The sequence below is a fragment of the Phyllobates terribilis genome, unplaced genomic scaffold, assembly GCF_046119375.1.
Source record: "Phyllobates terribilis strain yellow unplaced genomic scaffold, ASM4611937v1 Scaffold_5__5_contigs__length_657084704, whole genome shotgun sequence".
Classification (NCBI taxonomy): Eukaryota; Metazoa; Chordata; class Amphibia; order Anura; family Dendrobatidae; genus Phyllobates; species Phyllobates terribilis.
In genome coordinates, this window is record NW_027362765.1 from 110,657,497 (window position 1) to 110,679,402 (window position 21,906).

At 44.6% G+C, this 21,906-nt stretch overlaps 1 long non-coding RNA gene across 1 annotated transcript; it reads left to right on the forward strand.

Moving 5' to 3' along the window:
• Positions 1-205: 205 nt before the first annotated feature.
• Positions 206-18,575, forward strand: LOC141270914 (uncharacterized). Its single transcript, XR_012321763.1, has 3 exons — positions 206-361; positions 16,904-16,974; positions 17,170-18,575. It is a non-coding gene; the product is annotated as an uncharacterized lncRNA (long non-coding RNA).
• Positions 18,576-21,906: the final 3,331 nt, after the last annotated feature.

Here is a 21,906-nt window from a genome sequence, read left to right on the forward strand (position 1 = left end):
CATTTCAGCCGCAGCGGCATCATCTACATGGAAATGTCACTTTCCAGTTTTCTTATGTATTGCTTTGTGATTACATTCGTCCTGACACTGCAAGGGGCCTCTGGGCAGCGAGCGGCTGAAATTCCCCCTGCAAATAATTGACTGAGTGCAGAAGTTTATTCCCCGGCTGTCGGCTCGATCCGCCAGTATAAAATTGTTTAAAGAGAGGAGGAGGAGGAGTGGCGCGTGAGAGCCTCTAGAATCTCTGCCTCCGGGCGTCCTCGGGGGGCCTCCATTTTCTCCTACATCAAATTAAGTACGAAAAATCGGTGGCGAATGCAAACATCTTTTTCTCCACTTGTTCGTTCTGGGTAATCGTGTAGTAAGTATTTCTACAGACACGGCTTGCAAGAGCAGATATGATTCTAGGGACATTCTTAAAGGGGCACACTGGAAATTTGTGAATGTGGCTAACATTACCTAGCTGTGCTTTATAGGGGGGGTTATACTGATTACCTTGTAATGGAGCACAAATTAGATCGAGCATGTGATCTGTGATGTAGTTGACAGCTGCAAATACGTGCTTAACCCCTCCCCCAGTTTTAATTTTGGGGCTGAGGAAGGGGCAGTGTTTGCTTTATATGTTGCTTATCCATATGTCCTTTTGGAAATTCTTTGTATGCTGTGGATATAAAAAGTTTATACACCCTTGTTAAAATACCAGGTTTATGTCATGTAAAAAAAAAATCATTCCAGGAAGAATAATTTCAGAACTTTTTCCACCTTTAGTGTCACCTGTAATCAGTACAAATAAATTGAAAAATAAATGGGTGGAAAAAGAAAAATAACAGTCTGGTTGCATAAATATGCACACCCTTAAACTATGCTTTGAATTTATGACAGCATTACATTTTTGTGGGTAGGAGTCTATTAACATGGCACATCTAGAACTAGCAATCTTTGCCCACTTTTCCTTGCAGTGGCACTGAAAAAGAGATTGTTTTTACATGTTAGTGGTTAAGTTACTTAATAAAACTGCAAGTTTCAGCCTTTAATTTTCACTCCTTCATTTATTTTCAGATCCCCTGACATACAGTTCACAGTTTGATCCAAGTTTTTGATTTTTAGGTTTTACGATTGTCTCTCCCAGTAATACAGGTTAGATGTGAACTGCATATCCAAGAGGCTCCTGTCTTCACTTCCTTTCTTGTATCAGAACAGTTCTAAGACTGCACTTTCCTCCTAATGTATAGGCTTTTACTGTGCCCTCCTAGATACTTTCCCTTTTTCCACTACATACCTCTGTACAACCACCTACCTGCTGCTATCTCTAACACTAAGAGAAGGGATGGGGGAGAGCAATGAGAAGCAGGAGCTTTGATGGATTTGTAACATATTGGAGATTTCTGAGCTTGATAAAGAACTTACAGACACTGCAGCAGCAAAATGGTAGAAATGTTATAATGAAGACTACTGTATATAGAAAGTTGCTTAACTTTACATTTATAAAACAGTGCGGAGGTGTACACAACCTTTAATATCTTTTATTTTTTTATTTGTAGTTGAATTTCAGGAGTCAACTTAGTGAACATACTGTAGAAGAGTTGTTCATGATGGGACCAAAATATAGCTTACTGTGCCGTAGTATTCTGATTAGTTTGAGTCCATGAAATGTGAGAATAAGGGACTGAAATCCTTTCTATATTTTCACCTGCGCTAGATAACTCTTTTATCCACCTGATGTGCAGAAACTGCAAGGCTATGTACATGTAAAATGACCGGAGGCAGTAGCTGTAACCGAGCTGCTGCTCCATAATGCCAGTGCACTTTACAGGAAAATCGTGTCCCAGTCCCAATGTGGTATCATGTGTGGGGTGGATCACACTCACTTGTAGGATGCAATCCTTTGCCGTCACCAGGCCTCCATCTTCAGGAGCAGGCTCAAATAGATCAAGGGACACCTGTTCTTTGTTTCCTTAACATATCACACCCTCAGCATCGCTATCCATTCCTTCTGGACTATCCCTACATTCACTGGCTCTCTCACCGCATCGGATTTCCCTTCAGTCCCGCAGTCCAATCGGGATCTTTTACCTTCCCTTTCATGATTCCACGTCCATCGTCCCCTGTATACCAGATGATAAGGCACTCTCCAGAATACCTATACCGAGCCCAGAACTCCGGACACTGCAAGAATGTGCATTAGGGATTCTAGTAAGGCCTCCCACTGCCATGAACAATAGATCCTTGCTGACACCAGCAGACTACTGCACTTGAACTTGACCTTGGTTACTGTACTTCCCTATCTGAGTCACTACCAGGAAGAAGTCCTTTTTTACTGGGACTGGTCCCTCCCACTGTGGGCTAATCCCAACCTTTAACTATGTCTGTCCCTACAGTATGGAGCTGGCAGAACTTCCTGAAACATTATACACTAAATATATTACACCTATAATGCTTATCCTATAGTTACTCTCTCATAACAGTATGTACTAAGCCTATTCCCCTTATGTTATGTCCTGGATCCTAATCTATATTTCTTCCCAATGCTGTACACCATAAAACCGCAGTACCTAGTTCACATTTCACATAACACATTATATGTACAAAATGCATGACATACACATGATCCGATTGGTGTCTTAAAGGGAAGAAACATGACAGTACAGTCCACCACTCTTACGTGCACATGTATTTGCAGCAGATGTAGGAAAAAAATGGTTGTAAAATGCTGAAATAATTGACACGCTGCAGATTTGAAAAAATACTTTGATGGTTCAAAACTGCAAGGAAAAAATAAATGTTCATGAGATTTGAGAAATCTCATTCACTTTGCTTAAACTGTAAAATGCTACGTGCTAAAATGAACAGAAAAAAATGCAGCATGTAAACAAGCCCCTACACAGCTCCATTTATATTGAGAGCCACTATATTTTCAGAAACAGTGCCGGCCCTGGTGTTAACACCTCCATTGATCTGAGTAATTGCATTATCTGTCCTGGCCATGTAATAGACACAAAGGTGCAAGGAGGTTAAAGTCCTTGGCCCCAATTCATCATTTGTGGGGGGTTTTAAGTCACTTTCCTTTTTTGTCTTGTGTTATTGTTCCCGTTTTTTATCGACAAATTCTTCAAAATGGAGCACTCGATTCCAAAATTTTGTGCAAAGTCAAAAATGGTCTTGAATTGTTTTTGGGACTTTTTAGCATAAATAGTCACATGTTTCGCAAAATGTCCCAAAAATTGTGGGATGCTCAATAATACACTGGGAGGAGGGGAGACTGCATTGGAAATGCGCCAAATTTTTTGACTTTTTAACATCTAGAATCACTAAGTTCCATTTACAAAGCGGAGAAAAAAACAGGAGAGCATGGATAAAAAAGGTGCACATAGAATAATTAACTGGGTGCAAAAAAAAGGCGTAAAACACACAAAACTAGACAAAAAACGAATGCAAAATCAATGATGAATCGGGGCCAGGAGGTTTTATGTGGGCAGCCTTTACTCACAAGATGGAATACAGGCAGCCATAAACAGGACCTGCACTTGCCGAGCACAGGGGATGAGAGGAGCCTTAGATTTCTGTATTCTCTTACTGGAACGTTCCCACAGGATGCGACTTCGGTAAGTGCATTATACAGTTGTTACATGTGCGGTGCAGGATCATCTCTGGTTCACCTCCTTCTTTTATAGCCTTAGTCTGTAACGTCTTGTGTCTCCAGACCCTCCAGAGCTAGTAATTGTCAATGACCTCTATTCCAGGAATAATCAGTAGTCCAGACACAGATCTGAGCCCTGGCAGCGTTGGCACCACCCGCAGCAATTCAGGGCCAGGCGCACATTGTACCTTGTTTAATGGCAGTATTATAACCTCACGGGTGCCAATAACCGGTCGGATGATGAGAACTGAATCGCATCTCGAATTAATGCCCTCTCAGAAGATGCTGCGCTCAGCTGCTTTCCAGGGCCTCAAAGAATGCAAACATATTCTGCTCAGTGCTCAGATGATGGCTGAGCACCTATGGGGCCAGGCGTTTTACTGCCCGAAAATCAATAGGTCTCCCTGCCCACATTAAAAATCTGTTAATCACGGCGGGATTGCTGCACAGCGCAGCAGAATTTTATTCTTTATTTTTTGTAAGTTACTAGTCACAGAACTGCTGAACATCCTGAACCTGGACAATAGATAGGAGAAAACCTGGAAGGGACAAAAAGCGCAATAGGGTCTTATCTGGATAGATATTTTGGGAAAGAATATGCACTGTTGTGCTCACCTGATCGGATTGTGTGCACACAACAACTGAAAAGCACTTAGGCTGCTGCAGACCCACGAGGAAGGAATCAAAAGTACTGAAAACGAAATGGGTTGAGCTGCGCTGCCGTCAAAGGATGATGAAAAAACAGAACAAAGTATCACAAAGACACTACAGCATACTGCTGTTTGTATCATACGGCACATGGGAGGCAAGAACGGCACAACGACAGGACCAGGCAGTGGCATGTATGTCCCTAGTGTGCTGGTTCACTAGACATAGACAGGACAGTCGTTCCTGACGCACGTTTCGTCGGGAGTACCGGCTTTTTCTAAGGGCCCACTGCCCGGTCCTGTCATTATGCTGTTCTTGCCTCCCATGTGCCGTATGATACAAACAGCAGTATGCTGTAGTATCTTTGTGATCTGACTATCTCCAGCGGCATTGACCGCGTGCTCACCACCTGCACGCGATCAGTCTGGAAGATCAGTCCGGGAGACTGCTCCAACTCATGTGCTGTGCCTCTGCGTGTGCCGGCGGGATACCGGCACATGTGCTGGTCGCTCACCCATTCATCCATGGGGTGCCATCCATAATTGCCAGCTTGGCTCTGGCATGTGTGAAATTATTATCTCCTCACTACAGGATCGCAGTGTTATAACAGCGATCGTGGATAACGAGATGCCTGCAGTCTATTCATTTACCATAGACATAGGCACATTTGTCCTATAGGTTTGATATAAATAATACATGGGGTTGATGGATGGTGGTATTCTTTGCATTAGCTCCCCATGATATTGAGGATTTTCTTTAATATACGGCACAGTTCATTTCTTGACAGGATAAGATGGGGATGGATGAGATCCCTAGATAGGATATACAGTGCCTACAAGTAGTATTCAACCCCCTGCAGATTTAGCTGGTTTGATAAGATGCAAATAAGTTAGAGCCTTCAAACTGCAAACGAGAGTAGGTTTTATGAACAGAACCATAAATCTTACAAACCAAAAAGTTATGCTGCTCAGTTGAATTTTATTAAATTTTAAACATAAAAGTGTGGGTCAATTATTATTCAACCCCTATGTTTAATATTTTGTGGAATAACCCTTGTTTGCAATTACAGCTAATAATCGTCTTTTATAAGACCTGATCAGGCCGGCACAGGTCTGTGGAGTTATCTTGGCCCACTCCTCCATGCAGATCTTCTCCAAGTTATCTAGGTTCTTTGGGTGTCTCATGTGGACTTTATTCTTGAGCTCCTTCCACAAGTTTTCAATTGGGTTAAGGTCAGGAGACTGACTAGGCCACTCCAACACCTTGACTTTTTCCCTCTTGAACAAGGCCTTGGTTTTCTTGGCTGTGTGCTTTGGGTCGTTGTCTTGTTGGAAGATGAAATTACGACCCATCTTAAGATCCTTGATGGAGGAGCGGAGGTTCTTGGCCAAAATCTCCAGGTAGGCCGTGCTATCCATCTTCCCATGGATGCGGACCAGATGGCCATACCCCTTGGCAGAGAAACAGCCCCACAGCATGATGCTGCCACCACCATGCTTGACTGTAGGTATGGTATTCTTGGGGTCGTATGCAGTGCCATCCAGTCTCCAAACGTCACGTGTGTGGTTGGCACCAAAGATCTCGATCTTGGTCTCATCAGACCATAGAACCTTGAACCAGTCTGTCTCAGAGTCCTCCAAGTGATCATGAGCAAACTGTAGACGAGCCTTGACATGACGCTTTGAAAGTAAAGGTACCTTACGGGCTCGTCTGGAACGGAGACCATTGCGGTGGAGTACGTTACTTATGGTATTGACTGAAACCAATGTCCCCACTGCCATGAGATCTTCCCGGAGCTCCTTCCTTGTTGTCCTTGGGTTAGCCTTGACTCTTCGGACAAGCCTGGCCTCGGCACGGGAGGACACTTTCAAAGGCTGTCCTGGCCGTGGAAGGCTAACAGTAGTTCCATAAGCCTTCCACTTACGGATGATGCTCCCAACAGTGGAGACAGGTAGGCCCAACTCCTTGGAAAGGGTTTTGTACCCCTTGCCAGCCTTGTGACCCTCCACGATCTTGTCTCTGATGGCCTTGGAATGCTCCTTTGTCTTTCCCATGTTGACCATGTCTGAGTGCTGTTCACAAGTTTGGGGAGGGTCTTAAATAGTCAGAAAAGGCTGGCAAAAGAGATCTTTAATCCACACATGTGAAGCTCATTATTCTTGGTGCCTGAACTACTTCTTAATACTTTAGGGGGACCAAACAGAATTCTTGTGGTTTGAGGGGTTGAATAATAAATGACACTCTGAATTAACTTTTAACGTTTTAAAAAAAAAAGCAAAAACAAAATTTGCTGCAGTGCATTTCCCACTTCCAGGCTGATCTACAGTACAAATGTCACAATGCCAAGTTAATTCCGCATGTGTCAACCAGCTAAATCTGCAGGGGGTTGAATACTACTTGTAGGCACTGTATATATTACCCAACCATTCAATTGTAGGGACATTGGTTGTGGAATTACCTTGATTTAGTGCTGTCATATACAATTCAGGACCTTGTGGGTCACAGCTGTCTGTACCCAATTACAGCAGTGGCCCAATATACATCCTCTATCGCAGTGGTCCCCAACCTTTTTTGCACCAGGGACCGGCTTGAAGCAAGATCATTTTTCCATGGCCCAGCAAGGAGGGGGTGGGGTGGGCGGGGCTTTGGTCATATGGGGGCGGGGTAATGGAGGGATTTGGAGTTTAGTGCATACTTATCATATAGTGTAGACCAGGTCCCCGCCAGGAGCCCCACATAATGTGCTGTGCCAGGAGCCGCATCACTGAGGCCCCATCACGCCCTGCAGCAGGACAGGGCAGCTGTCCTGACAGCTGCTGTTCAGCTGCATTTACTTCATCCCAGGGGCGGACACAGACTGTAGTGGGCCCCTGTGCAAGAAATTTTTGGGGGCCCCCCCCGCCCTTCATAAGGCAACAAAGTTATGTAAACATAACACCCCCATGTGCATCTCTAACCCCCCCATGTGCAGCTCACCCCCGTGCATCTCTCATCCCCCTCCGTGCATCTCTCATCCCCCTCCGTGCATCTCTCATCCACCCCCCGTGCATCTCTCATCCACCCCCCGTGCATCTCTCATCCCCTCCGTGCATCTCTCATCCCCCCCGTGCATCTCTCACCCCCCCGTGCATCTCTCATCCACCCCCCGTGCATCTCTCATCCCCCCCGTGCATCTCTCACCCCCCCGTGCATCTCTCATCCACCCACCGTGCATCTCTCATCCCCCCGTGCATCTCTCACCCCCCCGTGCATCTCTCATCCACCCCCCGTGCATCTCTCATCCCCCCCGTGCATCTCTCACCCCCCCGTGCATCTCTCATCTCTCCCCTCCCTCCCATGTGCATCTCTCATCTCTCCCCTCCCCCCATGTGCATCTCTCATCTCTCCCCTCCCCCCCATGTGGATCTCTCATCTCTCCCCTCCCCCATGTGCATCTCTCATCTCTCCCCTCCCCCCCATGTGGATCTCTCATCTCTCCCCTCCCCCATGTGCATCTCTCATCTCTCCCCTCCCCCCATGTGGATCTCTCATCTCTCCCCTCCCCCATGTGCATCTCTCATCTCTCCCCTCCCCCCATATGCATCTCCCATTCCCCCCACTCCTAGTTAATTGTATTTAAAAAAAAATAAAACTTGTTATACTTACCCCCATGCGATCCCTGCAGAATCCTGGCGCTCGTCCAAATCGCTGACACCAGGTTCTCCTGACTTCCGGCCATGTGACGGCGCCGTCACATGACCGGAAGTCAGGGGAATCATGAAGGTGCTGCCGCAGCAGCGCAGCGCTAAGATGTCCCGGACCCGGCGCTTAGCATGGGGCCGGGGGCCCCATGAGGAGAGAGACGCACAAGAGGGGGGCTCCGAGGGGGCTCCTACCGGCCGGGCCCCATACTGGAGTCAGGGCAGTCATGCCCTGATGGCGGCCCTGCTGGAGGCTGGAGGGGCCCCCTCTCCCCGCGGACCGGCTGAAAAACCCCAACGGCCCGGTCCTGGTCCGCGGACCGGCGGTTGGGGACCTCTGCTCTATCGGATATATGATTTCATGTTTCACTAATAGTTTTAGCCTAATCATTAAAAGTTAAATTTTACTCACATTTCTTTTCCCTCCTTCAGTACCCTTCCCTTTCCCTAATAGTGATGAAAAAAAAAAAATCTTTTTCTGCGGTTTAGTGGTAAGCACATTTCAAAGTTTCAAACTCCCGTTTGAAACTTCGAAACGCATTGACCAATAAAGCACAGAAATGGATTCCAGTCTTTTTATCATCCTTTGACGGCAGCGCAGCTCAACCAATTTAGTTTACAGTGCTTTAGAATCTGAACAATACTGAGTCTGTAAACCACCCACCGGGGGTGTGGATTGGGGTCAGCAATCTTCCTGAGGTAATATATGCATACAACAGACTCTAACCACAGTGGGTATAGTGGGCAACTCAGTGGACAACAGTAATAAGTGGACAACCCCTTAAGTAAAAATGCCTAGAATGTCCCCTTAATGAGAATTTTTGCCCGGAGTTCATAATTAAGTACTAATAATGTCCTTATTAAACTTAGTAAGGCCCCATAAAAAAATAAAGAGTTAACTCCACTTATCCTGAGCCTCAGGCCAACTCAGTTCTCGTCTGTGCAGTCAGTGGCCAAGCACAAGCACCGCCACATCACGGCACCTGTGGTGGCACAAAGACGTCCTTTGCATGCCTTCACTGTTCTGTAGGCTTAAAGGTGTCTTTAAAGGGGTTGTCCAGTGAAAACAAGTTAACTTATCACCTGTCCACAGGTTAGTCGGTGAGGTGTTGACCATTGGGACCGCACCGATTAGCAGAATGGAGAACATTTATCCCAGTTAGAATGGTATGGCAGGGAGCGTGCTCGACTACCGCTCCATTCATTCCTTATGGGGCCGCTGAACGTTGAGCTTGACTTTCTCCGGAAGCCACGTAAAGAATGAATGGATCTTTAGTCGGATGTCCAACCTACTGCTTCTTTTAATAACAGGGATAAAAGTGCCCCGTCATGGATAAAAATTTACCATTTTGCCGATCAGATCCTAGCAGTCGGACCCCGTTAACTTACACCGCAAAGCTGCCTATTCAGATTGGTTGCTGTGCACAAGCTCAATATGAAGTGCTGTGATAGCCGACTACTTTAAGATTATAAACTACAAGCAACTAACTCACCACTAAGAAAATGATATGGTAGCTGTGAATTTTTGATTGAAGAGAGAAACTTCATTCGGAGAGAAGAGGCTGGAGCAAGTGCAAATTTTCCTGACACTTCCCCTTTAAATCTTACTTGTTAACTGCTATTGATTACTTCTCCTTATGGATTATTCTAGTAATTGTTATTACCTGTGGGAAGAGATAATTACCTTGTGTTTGTACGCGGCGCCATCGCTTGTCCTCAGTGTCCCCATTATGCTCCCTCGAGCAAGAAGTATCATTTTTGGCTTGACAAGCTATTCATTTCTGGTGTGCCACGCTTCACTAGAGTTAACGCTAAGTTGATTCTAAAAAGTTTTGTCATTTGTTATTCCTGTCACATTGTCATTCCTGGGAGAGGCGCCTGCAGAAGTGTGCCTGATCCGTCATTTATTAGACACCATAAGGTCACATAATACTGGAGACCAAGACTGTTTTATTTCCAGGGTCCATAAATGGCGCTGAAATTTGCTCCAGATATTGGAGCAGATCAGTGGCAAAACTTGCAATAAACCCACAGGAGATGCTTGCGGACATTATTGCAATTTGCTATGGATTTTACCTTTTCTATTGGATATCTGGATAAAATTACATGCTGTGGATTTAAAGTGGTTGTCCACCTTTGGACCTTGTTTTTAATTTAAATGCATGTAATTGGAGCTAAAAATGGTCAACCATCAATTGCAGGAAATAATACGAGATGTAAAATTTCAGTTTGTCTCTTTTTTCCATTATAAAAACTAATTGATCATGATTACAAGTAAAAATGATCAAATAAATCAATTGACATTGACGTGAGTGGCCTCCATGTGACCACATAAAGCCAATCACTGGCATCAGTGCTGGACAAATGGTGCAGAGGCGGGTTAAGGAGTCAGGTGGGGGTTTAGGAGGGGTGAGTATAATTTTTCGCTTGTCTACATTTATTGTGCTTTGGGGTCTGCAGAGACTGCAGAACATAATAAACCTTTTTTCAGGGCACTTTCAATTGGGACCGATTGATTTTATTTGAACTATGGTAAATAGAATATACCGTCCAAATGGAGTAAATCCAACACATTTCGAGAGATTCCCTCATCTCTAGTAAATAAAGTGAGTGGGACACAACCTATAGACAAATATGGTGCTGATTTTAAAACTATGCAACTCTGTTAAATTTATGTAAAAAATTTCTCTAAGAATAAAGATTGGAGGATCGATTCGCAGAGGATCAAGTTCGCATTGAATTTCCTGAAATTCGTAATTTCATGAGAATTCAAACATTTGCGGTTCGTAAGAAAAAAAAACACTTACCCAGCACCATTTCCCACACTAGTGAAGCAACAGAGTCCTGGCACACGTCATTCTGTATTGCCGCGTGGCTTCCTCATAATGCACTGCAGCTATGACATCTAGCGGATTATTATACCTTGTACAGTGGTGGTCAGTCCCAGGGCCATCACAGATCAGCAATTCCCAGTGGAGCACAGTTTGTACGGCATAGTCGTTTTCCATCTCCCGAGTCACTGGGTAAGTTTCTCTCTCCTGTAGAGGGTAAGCTCTTATGATCAGCGGGTCCTCTCTCTCTCTCCTGTAGAGTGTAAGCTCTTATGGTCAGCTGGGTCCTCTCTCTCGCACCTGTAAAGTGTAAGCTCTTATGGTTAGCGGGGGTCTTTCTCTTCTCTCTACCACGTGTATTTTCCAAACAATTACAAGCTTTCCAGTATTGGAATTTCTGTGAATTTTTTTGCTGTGAATCAAAATTTTTTGTAAAAATTCGGCAAAGTCGACGAATTAGAATATTAAAAGATCAGTTCATCTCTACTCTAGAAATAATAATAGAGTTGGCGTTCTACCTGTTTGGTAAAAGCCCCAAGCTGAGACTGGCATGTACAGTTGAAACCAGAAGTTTACATACACTATATAAAAAGACACTTATGCATGTTTTTCTCAATATCCGACATGAAATCAGAATAAACCTTTTCCGTTTAAGGTCAATTAGGATTAGCATAATTTTTAATATTTGCCAAATGCCAGAATATTGAGAGAGAGAGAGAGAATGTTTTAAAGCATTTTTATTACTTACTGCAAAGTCAAAAGTTTACATACATTTCATTAGTATTTGGTACCATTGCCCTTAAACTGAATGACTTGGGTCAATCATTTGGGATATCCTTCCACAAGCTTCTCACAATAGTTGATCGGAATTTGGGCCCATTCCTCCAGACAAAACTGGTGTAATTGATCCAGGTTTGTAGGTCATCTTGCTTGCACCTGCCTTTTCAGCTTTGCCCATAAATTTTCAATAGGATTGAGATCAGTTTTGTGTTGGCCACTCCAAAACATTGACTTTGTTATCCTTAAGCCACTTTGTTACCACTTTGGCAGTACGCTTCGGGTCATTGTTCTTTTGGAAGACCCATTTCGGCCCAAGCTTTAACTTCCTGGCTGATGTCTTGAGATGTTGCTTTAGTATTGTCATATAATCTTCTTTTCTCATGATGTCATCTATTTTGTGAAGTGCACCAGTTCCTCCTGCAGCAAAACAACCCCACAACATGATTCTTCTGACGCGCCCCCTGGGACATATTCCTTTTTGAGGGGAATACCCGGCACCGGATCAGATGGGGGGTTGTAGTCTCCGAGCGGCTGTGACCCGGTCCCGTGCCCAGGGCGTCAAGCTCAGTGTGATGTGGCAGTTCTACAGATGTTACTAAAGTTCTTTTGTGTCGACTACGCCACCCGTTGTGATGCGGTCACTGTGGCCGCCGCTGCAGCAGGGTCCGCTGAGGCTGATGGTGGGTGCGCAGCTTGGTGAGATATCCCCCAACGGGAGGGGTATAGCCTCAGAGGGGACAGGCGCAGAGGATGGGGGTTGTGGTGGTGTAGTGCAGACGGCAGTGAAGACAGAGTCGGGTTGTGCAGTTAAGGGTGTTTACTTACTGCAGATGTTGTACTGGTCACTCCAGCTGCTAGTGACCACCCGAGCCGTGCTGCGTCCACCAGGTCCTGGATCCAGCCAACCCCCAAACAAGTCCGGAGCGTGGCCCTGAGCTCTCCCTCTGTCCTTTCTTCAGCCGTCCCCACCAGTGATCCACCTAGGTCCAGCTCCCTCGGGCCTTCTGTTGGGACACCCTTGGCCCTGGGTTCCCTGACCCTTCATGTGGTGTGCCTTCGGGGTGAATGTGGTGGGTGACCGTGGCAGACACTTGCCCACGGTCTCCGGTCTCTGGCTGGGGATTGTTTTTACCCCCACCAGTTTGGGTTCCGGTACCCTTTTGCTGACTCCTCACCCGGTGCTCTGATTTGGGTTCTTGGGTCCCTTCTCTTCTGTGCTCTGGGTCTTTCTCTTTTCTCCTCTCTCACTCTGGGTCTTGGTCTTTCTTCTCTCCTCTCCTAACTTGTTTTCTGCAGCTGATCCTCTCTGCATCTGACTCTCTGCGTCTGACCCTGATTCTAGTTGGTGCCCACCTTATATATCCCTCTATGTGTGAGCTCAGGTGACCAGCACCCAATGAGCTCCTATCTTTACCCAGGCTGCTCCCCCTATCTGCCCCTACACTACATGGGATGTTCCACCCCCCTCCCACTCCAGCCAGGAACAGACTCGGTCGTACCTGCACATTTCTAAGTGGGAGTACCGTCGGCCTGTTCCTCGGAAATGGGATGTATGTAGTGCATGCAGCCTACCGAGCTCAGTCCCACACTCCTTCCTTACCCGGGAGTGGAATATCACACCTCTGGGTTGAGGTGCAATACCCCTGTAGCAGCCGAATCCTCAGGGTGCTACACTTCCACCCCCGTGTTTCACAGTTGGGATGGTGTTCTTAGTCTTCCAAGCGTCTCCCTTTTCACTCCAAACGTAACGATGGTCATTATGCCCAAAAAGTTCTATTTTAGTTTCATTAGATAACAGGACATGTCTCCAAAAATTAAGGTCTTTGTTCCTGTGTGCATTTGCAAATATTAATCTGGCTTTTTATGTTTCTTTTGGAGTAATGGCTTCTTCCTGGCAGAGTGGCCTTTCAGCCCATGTTGATACAGTACTCGTTTCACTGTGGATATTGACACAATCTTACCAGCTTCCGCCATCATCTTCACAAGGTCTTTTGCTTTTGTCCTTGGGTTGATATGCACATGTCAGTCCAAAGCACGTTCATCTCTGGGACACAGAACCTGTCTCCTTTCTGAGCGGTATGGTGGCTGGACATTTCCATCTTGTTTGTACTTGCATATAATTGTTTGTACAGATGAACGAGGCACCTTCAGGTATCTTGAAATTGTACCCAAGGATGAGCCAGACTTGTGCAAGTCCACAATTCTCTTCCAGATATCTTGATTGATTTCTTTAGACTTTCCCATGATGCTACACAAAGAAGCAGTGTGTTTCAGGTGTGCATTAAAATACATCCACGGGTGTGTCTCTGACTCAGATGTTGAGAAAAAACTATCAGAAGCTTCCAAACACATGCCATCATGATATGGACAGTCCAGAATTGTTAAAAGACATAGTAATCTTAGTGTATGTAAACTTTGACTTTGCAGTAAGTAATAAAAATGCCTTAAAACATTCTCTCTCTCTCATTATTCTGGCATTTGGGAAATATTAAAAATGATGGTAATCCTAATTGACCTAAAATGGGAAAAGGTTTATTCTGATTTCATGTCAGATATTGAGAAAAACGTGCATATGTGTCTTTTTATATAGTGTATGTAAACTTCTGGCTTCAACTGTACCTTATCTCACATTCATAACCTCGAAAGCATTCTTTTCCCAAAGCTAGTTGGTTAGGCTTGCAGAATAAAGCCATTAACTTAACCACAGTGGCGGCAAACCGAACAGCAGCTGATACTTGACCCGGTGTCTCAATTTCAATTGAATCTGCAACTTCAGGGAGTTGAATACTCCATCTGCTCCCTCCTGTTCCACCCTGTGCATTTGAGTCTCAGCTTATCAGGTGCAATGACATCACTATATCGCGCCTGTTGCATGGAGCCTCTTTCCACATGCTACACAGAGCAGAACATTGATGGGAAACGGTCTTGACACGTAGTTTTTATTTTGTCAGTATTTATGGGGAAAAAACTGTGTGGGCATCATACTATGTGGGGAACTGTAGGAGGGGCCATCATATTGTATGGAAACAATAATACTGTTTGAGTAGATGTGGGTCCGTCACACTGTTTGAGGGCATCATACTGTGTGAGGGCTGTGGGGGAATCATAATGTGTGTGTGTTGACTGTGGGGGTCATCAAACTATGTGGGGGGCTGTGGAGGCATCACACTGTGTGACTGGCTGTGAGGCCATCATACTGTGTAGGGGGCTGTGGATTCATCATACTGTATATGAGGGGGGGCCGGGGGTTTATCTTTTTGTGTGTGACAACACTAAGGGGCTTCAGTAGGGGGCACAATTAATGTTTACGTGATGTAATTCATGTACCTGCCCGTTTTTAAAATTGGGAGGTCTGCCCTTCTGTGACTGCACCTACGCCAAAAGAACCTCCATACTCCACTGAATACTTTTTTTGGATGGGTTAAGGGGGGTTCTAATTAGAACTTTTGCTATTGGGCTCCATGACTTCTATGTACATCCCTGCTTAACCCAGTGATACCTGGTTGGTTCATGTTACATAAACTCAGGACGTCTCAGGTGTGGTGGTGATGTCTCCTCGACCTCAATGATCCAAAATGTTATGATGGAAAGCTATGGCAAAAGTTTGTTACAATAGATGCTTTACCAGTACTTGGTTGTGCAGAAGCCCAGCTTTAGTCAGTGACCAAGGAGTAATGGAAAGTTTCAGAGTAAACTTGGGATGCGCCAGGGGTGGGAGTGCGGTGAGGACTGAGATCACGCTGCTTCGTCACCTCTATGAGCTGAAGGCAAATATTGAGAATGTTCTGATTATGGTGGCAGCTGCGACGGATGTTATTTCTTTCTATCAGATTTCTCCGACTCTGACACATTTCCTTACAATATACAGATCATCTGACATGGTCAATATGAAAACTGTCACAATGACAATATAATATGTGGCGATGTCAGGTCCGTCAGGCGGTTGTTCACTCTTTTATCTTCATGTGATTCATTACATGATTAATAAAGAATAAAAAAGTTTTTTTTTCAAAAACAGAAGAAAAGTTAGTGATTTACTCCGGGCAACACTGCTTCACTGTGTTAAACCTAGTGTCGGGTCTGAGGGGGCTAAGCGCAACAAAGGGGTTTTCTCTGTGGTTTTAAAATCCCTCTAAGTCCCCTAGAGAACAATAGAGAATGTAAATGTACTAAAATAGATACATAAATGAGGGGAACATTGAGAAAATAAAGAAGTAACAAAAAAAAAATACTTGGACTCTACTAAGATACATGAAATATCTGCAGCTCAGTCCTGGACTTCATGGACTTCACATGTTGCTACAGTTCAGATTTTGGAAATTTTAAAAATCAATCTAGACCTGTCCACACCTTTCCCGACACTGCAAGATATCAATTACTAGTTATCCAAATCCTCCAAGTAGTCAACCTTAGGCCGGATTCACGCATCCATATTTCGCGGTCCCAGCATGGGGTAACAGACTGGCCTTATAGGCACATATATGGCTGTTGAGATCTGGTCAAGAGACCCACGGCTGGTCTGTACATTGCAGTCTGTGCATCTGGTTTTAGTGGGGTTGTCCACAATTTTAGAAGTTAAAACTTAATGGGGCCAGAGTGGTGTAAAAAAAATAAAAAACTATACTCAGGTGAGAAGCGGCGCAGCTCCCCAGCACTTTGCACTGTGTCTCCTGCTAGATACCTGGCATCAAAATCCAGCACTGCTGAGTTGGGTTGGGTAACGTGACCACTGCTGCCAATCAGCAATTTATACATTTTAAGATAATGTGAACTCTGGGACTACAGGTAGATCCTAAATACTAGATTGGACCTCTTGACCAAAGTTGTCTCAGCTGCTACCTTAATGTAGTCATTATAAGTAAGTCACATGAGGTTAGCACCAGGGTGTCTCACATCATAGCCAGGTTTTATTCCCAGTATTCCAGGCCAGATCCTGACCCATATTGAATGTTTCTGAATGATGAAGGAAGAGTTTAGGCCCTAGAAGCATGTGCTACTGCATAAACCAAAGGCAAAGCCAAGAACTATTATACTGTTTTCTGACATCAATACCATAGAGCAGATGAATATGATATATCAAGAGGCAGAAAAAGGAAAATAAAACCAGAGACTCCATATAACACTTAATCGGGTTCTAAAATCATCCCCACAGTGGCTACCTGGACTTTTGCCATTCTATCCCACCCCAAAGCCAACACCTTGTAAAAACTCTTCACCACAGGCCGTATTCACTTGTCTGTTTTTCTTGCATGTGTGCTGTCAGTTTTAACTCAGGTAGCACACAGACACATTATATTTAATAGTCTTTTCTCGTGCCTTTTTTTCAGATTGATGGTTCGCAAAAAATGGAGACATGTCCTACTCTGATCCAATTTGAAGACTAAACTCGCCTATTAAAGTAAATACATTCCTGAAAACTCCGGACAGTCTATAAATGCTGCCTACACTGCATCCTAGTGTTGTCTGTTTTTTCTTGACTGTTGGTTAGGAAAAACTTGAGAATCCTCCAGTTTGGATACAAGAGAAATGGATGAAAGAATGGTAAAAACCATATGTATCAACTGGATGAGTAAAATGGTTCTTTCTTTTGCAGACAAGAAAAAAATCACAGATGAGCGAATAAAGTCTAAACTTTGGTTTGAAGACAAAGTGGTGACAAAATCTTTGAGAAAGCGTTCATAAAACCAGTCTTATAGGAGGACACTCATAAAACCCGTACGGAGTTTTGAACCTGCGTCACAAGGATGATCACCAAGCACCGAACCCAAGAGCAGACACAAACAGAAGAGGGCCCCCGGGCAAGAACAATATATGTATGGGCCTTTGCTATCCAATAGCAAATCATAATGCACAATTCCACCTGCTTTGGAGATAGAAGTGGCCCCTTACCTCTTAGGCCCTTTTGTGGCTGCACAGGTTACACTAATGGTATTTCCATATGTGACAAAACCATTCTTCTACATACCCTACATCAGCTGTCATCAAAGCCTGATCATTGGAATTTCTTCTCCAAGTCATAGACATGAAAACTGTAGGACTCTGTCATAGAGAAAGATTAAAATCCATAAGACATCTTCATAACTCTCCTCCCCCACATAGAACATTTGGGACAAGAGCTTACACTTCAAACTCTTTGACATAGACCTCATTGGTCATGTTGGGCAGAGGGAAATTATGTATAGATAGGAAGTGAGGAATAACAATTAAAATACTCTTTGAAGCTGGGACTCCCTGCAGTGTCCAGGAAATTAGACAGGAAAGATCTTTTCTGGGGTCCAGATACCAAAAGGACATGTGTTGGTTTACGGATAAATGGAGAAATGCAGGACCTCCTTTGTTCCAAGGTAGCAACATCCTTGGTTGAAAGGGTTTTTCTGAGGATGTTTCAGACTTGGTGTCTCTGATGTACAGATAGGAATATTAAGCTTTGTATAGATCTGATATCTATGGAATATAGATTTTTGGCGTCGTAGCCAAGGGACGGACGTAATACATTCACTCACATCACTGCAGGGCCACTAGAATCCCTCCAATTGAGTAACAGCCTGATAGATGATGCTATACCTGTCATATTTTATTTCTACGTAATGGTAAAATCATGATAAAAAATATGACGTCAATATCTAATGCCTGGAATCTTTAGAGGCAAACATGTCTTGTAAGTTGGGTATCTCATAAAAATCTAACAGACCCAGGACATCCCACAATCCGTCCCACATGAAGTCATCAAGGGGAGATGTGTGGTTCTAATAAAAAACAGAAGCTGAGTCTGGATCAATTGTCAGTCTGTGGGCGTCATAGTTCACTGTGGGTACTGTCCATGTTTCCAATCGAAGTACTTCCCTTCGCTAAGCTCTGAGCCATTTCTGTGACCAGATTTAGTATGTTTCTTTCGTTATCCCTTTTATTTTATGTAACTGTATATATTGTATTGTTTTGTTCAACATTTTGTATAATTTTGTATATTTTTATAAACACTGCCTATCTTTCTGGATTAAATTAAATAGCTCTGTTTCTCTTGTTCTGTAAAATGCATCCCTGAAGCCATACGCTTCCTGTAACGGGTGTCCAATCAGTCTGTATAAACGATTGGTGGTGGCAACTAGTAGTTTCTTTTGTTATTGCGGAGCTGGCAGTGACTGTACCGGGTATATATATGACGCGCCCCCTGGGCCATATTCTTTAGGGGAATATCCGGAGCCGGATCAGATGGGAGTTGTAGTCTTCCGAGTGGCTGTGACCCGGTCCGTGCCCAGGGTGTCAAGCTCAGAGTATGTGGCAGTCCTACAGATGTTATAAAGTTCTTAATGTCGACTACGCCACCCGTTGTATTGCGGTCACTATGGCCGCCGCTGCAGCAGGGTCCGCTGAGGCTGATGGTGTTGGTGCAGCTTTTGGTAGTATAACCCCCAACGGGTGGGGTATAGCCTCAGGGGGTCAGGTGCAGAGGATGGGGGTTGTGGTGGTGCAGCATAGATGTTAAGTGAAGACAGAGTCGGGTTGTGCAGTTTAGGGTATTTACTCACTGCTGATGTTCCGGTCACTCCAGCTTCAAGTGACCACCCGAGCCGTGCTGCGTCCACCAGGTCCTGGATTCAGCAAACCCCCAAACAAGTCCGGAGCGTGACCCTGAGCTCTCCTTCTGTCCTTTCCTCTGGCCGTCCCCACTAGTGATCCACCTAGGTCCAGCTCCCTCGGGCCTTCTGTTGGGAGACCCTTGGCCTTGGGTTCCCTGACCCTCCACGTGGTTTGCCTTCGGGGTGGATGTGGTGGGTGGCCGTGGCAGACGCTGCCCACGGCCTCCGGTCTCTGGCTAGGGTGTGCTTTTGCCCCCACCAGTTTGGGATCCGGTACCCTATTGCCGACTCTTCACCCGGGGATTGAATTTGGGTTCTCAGAGTCCTTTCTTTTTCCCTCTCTGGGTCTTTCCTTCTCTGCTCCTCTCTCTCTCTGCAGGCTCATCTGGACCTCTGCTTCTTACTGACTCTGACAGACTGACCCTGATCTTTGATGGTGCCCACCTTAAATACTCCCTCTATGTGTGAGCTCAGGTGACCAGCACCCAATGAGCTCCTAGCTTTACCCAGGCTGCTCCCCCTATCTGCCCCTACACTACTTGGGATGTACCACCCCCCTCCCACTCCAGCCAGGACAGACTCGGTCGTACCTGCACATTTCTAAGTGGGAGTATCGTTGGTCTGCCCTCCGGAAATGGGATGTGTGTAGTGCATGCAGCCTACTGAGCTCAGTTCCACACTCCATCCTTACCCGGGAGTGGAATATCACACCTCTGGGTTGAGGTGCAATACCCCTGTAGCAGCCGAATCCTCAGGGTGCTACATATACATATTCCATATGCTGGAATCGGAGGTGTATATACCATACGCTCACTGGGTTTTCCCCAATAACTGGCCTAATAGTGGAAGCAACCGCGGTCTTGTCCATCACTCGTCAGACAGTTGCGTAATTGTCCTGATGATTGGATGCAGCGAAGTTACGTTCCCTTGACAAAAAGGTAACAGCGGGTGAATCTGTGTGACGCCCCCAGCTGTGATCTTTGAAAGACTTCAACTTTGAGGATGCAATGGCTCCATTAATGATGAACCATACCGTATATATGAAACAACTTCCCTATAGACTTTGGGCCGATTCATTATTGCATTTGTGGTCTTTTTTTGCTTGTTCTTCATCTATTTTTTTATTTGCACCTTATTCTTTTAATTTGCTCATTTTTTTAAGGTATAGTTTACATGTGTTTTTCTATATTTACCAATATGAAAGAGATTTGGAGTTTCCAGATGTTTTCAGCTGATTCATCAATTGCGACTTTTTAAAAAATCTCAAAATTTTTGTACTCCAAAGTGAATTTACGTAATTTTGGCACAAATTTTGCAACATTTTAGTGGAACACGCAACTTTTTTTGTGCTAGAAGGTGTTAAAACAGGCTAAAGAAAAAATAAAGAACATTTTTTATTTTGCCTAAAATTCATGAATGACGTGCACCATTTTGAAGAATTTAGCACAAAAAAGACCTCAATGATAACACCAGACAATAAAAAAAATTTCAATGTCATTCACTGACAGCAAACAAATCTCTTAAAAACGATGAAGAAATAAAACACAACGGTGATTGGATACATGAAATGTTCATTCGAATATCTGTATGCCGGAATCAGAAATCCAGAGGACATTTCTGGTTTAATTTTGACACCTTCTGGTGTGAATTACAGTGATTTTGTGGGATCATGTTTTGCCACAACTCTTACCGCTAAGCCATTTCTGCTGTAAAGTGATCAGTGTAAAAATGGCAAGACTCACAAAATGTGTGACTTTTATACGTCGTAAAACTGGTACAACTGTTGATATAAGTGCAATGTGTAGGTGCACATTCACACTGTGGCCATTTAAGGGGGATATCCGGGACTTTAATAAAAAAAAAAGTGCCTAACCACTAACAGGTTGCTACCATAGGCTACACTATGTGTCATCAGACCTTAAAATAGACAGGGGCAGAGCAGGACCAGTGACAGACTGTTTCAACACTTGCCCTTGGTAAGGTATATAGACAGCCCAAAAAAGGGGGCCACACCCCTATATGTACATGCACAGCCCAAAAAAGGGGGCCATACCCCTATATGTACATGCACAGCCCAAAAAAGGGGGCCATACCCCTATATGTACATGCACAGCGCAAAAAAGGGGGCCATACCCCTATATGTACAAAGTACAAGAAACTAAAGCAAAACCGAGCAAATGAGCTGGCACACATGTTGGTATAAGTGCAATGTGTAGGTGCACATTCACACTGTGGCTATTTAACAGACCACCCATGTGTAGAGAGATGAGTATAGTTGATGTCTAGCTGAGTAACTACAAGCAAACACCGCCATCGGCTGGTCAAATGCGAAAGTGAATGTACAGAACGAATTAGTAGTAGGAAGGGAATAGGGGGATTTTATTTTCCGAAAGGAGGAGTTTTATAGACGACACCCAGGTAAGGTGACAGTGACTAATTATAAAAGGCCTGGCTGGGCCGAGAAGAGGCAGTTGGTGCCAGAACCTGGACCAGGACAGCCCACAATCTCCCTGGGGCTCTGCTAACCACTCCCTGTCTCCTGTGACTCTGTTAACCCCTCTAGTTGCTGGATGCTTTTGAAGCAACAGCACTACTTCTGCATGTCACACTTATCTTAGTTTACTTACTGCAGGATATTTGCTCATTTGTTGTTATCCTAGTTTTTTTTCTGTTAGATGGCCACAGTGTGAATGTGCACCTACACATTGCACTTATACCAACATATATGTTCCGGCTCATTTCTTTGGTTTTGC